Source organism: Pleurodeles waltl, chromosome 4_2 (assembly GCF_031143425.1).
Source record: "Pleurodeles waltl isolate 20211129_DDA chromosome 4_2, aPleWal1.hap1.20221129, whole genome shotgun sequence".
Classification (NCBI taxonomy): domain Eukaryota; kingdom Metazoa; phylum Chordata; class Amphibia; order Caudata; family Salamandridae; genus Pleurodeles; species Pleurodeles waltl.
Genome location: NC_090443.1, coordinates 32,676,928 through 32,680,249, shown reverse-complemented (window position 1 = coordinate 32,680,249; position 3,322 = coordinate 32,676,928).

The window sequence follows — 3,322 nt, the reverse complement described above, 5'->3', positions numbered from 1 at the left end:
ACATGTATTCCCCAAGCATCTGGGTCTGGTCTCCTCCTGAAAAACTTTGAAATTTGTGAGCTGTCTGTCTGCAAAGAGATCTACATCAAAAGGGCCCCATCTTTCGTGAATACTCAGGAATATCTCCCTGTTCAACCTCCAATTGCTCGAAACTTTGAAATTCCTAGACAAGGAATATGTTCAACCGCTACAGAAATTCCCTTGCTCAAACAATATCCCCAAAAGTATTTTGCCTGATCTGCTAGACCCTTCAAATGAGGTCCACCCATCTTGTTGACATAACTCACAGGAGACACATTGTCCATACGGAACATCATGCAATATTTAATAGTTCCACTGATAAAGCAACGTATTGCAAATTAACCTGCCAACAATTCTAAGGAACTGATGTGTATTTTCCTCTCTTGAACTACCCAGCATCCACCTGTGGATGAATTCCCACATCTCGCTCACCATCCTTCCAAACTTTCATCTGACTCTACTACCATTTTGGGTTCATCCCCGAAAATTGCCTTGCCATTCCACGCCTCCAAAATCTTGAGCCACCACTCCAACTCTTCCATTGATACCTGATCTAGAGATATGATCTGAGAGTATGACCAGCTGGTTCTTAAGGACTTGGTTTTCAGTCCCTGAAGGGCCCAGTAATACAAAGGACCCAGGAATATCAGTTGAATCGTCGAGGACAACAGGCCCAGAATTGTTGCCAAAACACTTAATGGTATAACCTTCGTCCCTAACACCCTCCTCAACTCCTTTCTTAACCTCTTTAGTTTTTCCCTTGGTATTCTCAACTCCACTTGAATCATGTCCACAACAAAACCCAGAAACTGAGTTTCTCAACTTGGGGTCAAAGACAATTTATTTTTATTTAACACAAAGCCCAGATATTCCAGTAAGCCTACAGTCATTTGTGTATGTCGTAAGACAACATCCTTGTGCTGGCCCATAAATAGAATGTCGTCTAGGTAGATTATTAGTCTCACTCCTCTTGTCTGTAGCCAGGCTGCTACTGGGCGGAGAACATTGGTAAAGCACCAAGGTGCTGAAGAAAGGCCGAACGGGAGACTGCGGAATTGCCCCACTTTTCCCATCCATCTGAACTGGAGGCATCTTTGGTGAGGAGGTCTAATGGGTATGGTCAAGTATGCATACTTGAGGTCTAGTCTTCTTAGCCAGTCCCCTTTCCTTAACACATTTCTTAACAGATACGTTCCCTCCATTTTGAAGCGGTGATACACCACACACTCATTCAAATCTCTTAGGTTTATTACTGGCCGCATACCCTTGTCCTTCTTTTCGACCAAGAATATTGCTGATGAAACCTAGACTACTATCTGCGGCTTTCCGAAAGGCCCCTTTTGCTAGCAACTCCTGCACCTCTTGAGTCACCAACTTCAAATCTTTCTCTGAAAATTTAATTTCTCAAGAAGTCTTTGTCTGAATTGGGGTATCTACAAATTCCAGTTTGTATCCTCTGACAGTCCCTAAAACCTAGGGGTCTTGCGTTATTGCTCCCCAATTTCCACAAAACTGGGATAATCTGCCTCCCACCTTTATAGGGATATCTGAAAGGTCTTGTGAAACTCTTACCTGTTGATAATCCTCATTGTCTTCTATCCCCTCTGAAGGGCTTCTTACGAAATGTTTGTCTTTGGGGGTAGAAACCCTGGTATGGTCCAGAAGATGTCTGGTTGAATCTAGCACGTCTCAAATAGGGTCTTGAGGTGGATTGTCCTCGGCCGAGGCTGCAGTCTCCCAGCCCTAACAAAAACTCTTATATTGAAAAACGTTCTTCTTTATGTCTTTTTGAGGCTTTTGAATGGAGATAAACAACCCAACATACTTTGCTGTGTCCTTAATGAAATCATCCCCAAAGAGGTTGAGAGGAGGGACCCTCTTCCTTATTGCCAATTCAATCAGTTTTGGGTCGTTTTTAAGGAGAATACTCTTCCTTCTTTTGTTAGACAAAGTAGCATTAACATTGCCCAGGAGGCAAATGGTTATCTGCACCCACTGGCATAACTCTTTGGCATCCTCCGGAATATCCTTAGTAAGGATGGCTGAGAGCCAATTAGAGCACAAAGGTAAGATCATAACAAAGAATGTTTAGTAACAAAGGGTAATAAATTGGGCTTAGAGATAAGTTAAAATAATGTATACATTTGAAAATATGTTTAGTCCCACATAAAAGATGAGAAAGTAACTCCAGGCAGTAAAACTCGAAATGAACTACAACTGCCAATATCCCTTAGGGTGTTTGAAAACATTACAGTACAATTGGATGAGAAAGTTTTGAAGGAAATTTTCTCTAAAAAATGGCAGCCGACATGCGTAAGGGGAGATCTGCTGTTATAATTGTTTACTATGTACTTTCCTCTAACAGGAGGAAAAAGGAAGCAGTCGGGGAGCCGAAGAAAGGCAGCGCCGCGCTAGAGAAACAGGAGGAAAACTACAGCTAAGGTAAGCGGCGTGGGTCTGCAACATGCCCCTGTGTCAGTAAAAATGCAGTCGTACTCCTTCGAGCACCACGCCGCACCATTAGAAATGAAAGAGGGCGGTGAGGGAAGGCATGCAGTTGCTCGCCAATGCGTCCTTCTCACGAGGGACACCTTGAGGGCCCCAAGATGCGCCGGTTTCCCGGGGCATTACTCAAAGTGAAGCGACTGAACACTAGGAGGTCGCATAGAAACAGATAGCAGAAATCATTTCAAAGGAAATGAAAGAAGTAATAAAGTAAAGGGAAGTCAAAGATCAAAACGCAAACGAAGTGAGGGGGCAAAATGCCAGCAAGGGAAAGTAGAAGTCAATGAAAGAGCCCGCAGGCATTAAGAAAGGCAGAGGAGACCTAGGCCCTCATTATGGACTTGGCAGCAATCACCGTTGACCGCTGTGCTGACGGTGAACAAAAGACTGCCAGTGACGGTGAACTGCACACCGCCGTATAATGATGCCAAAAAGACAAATCTCCAAACATCTTGCAACCTCAGACCCACCGCCAGGGCCAACGACGGCGGAAAGGCAGTACACCCCACCCTGCCATGCAGACAAATCCCCCGCCAACCAAATAATGATGCACAAATCAGCTCGGTGGACAGTGAATGTCGAACGACCATTGGCGGTACGGACCGCCACGGCCAGCAATGTAACCCGCCAACAACAAATGCCCACATTGGCAAGTTCGAAAACCACACAACTGACACACATCTACAACACTATAAAACACACACATACACACCCCACAATCCTTTGCAATGCCAACAGCACCAACGCTATTGACAACACAACACGCATACACTGAAATAACCATCACACAAGTCAC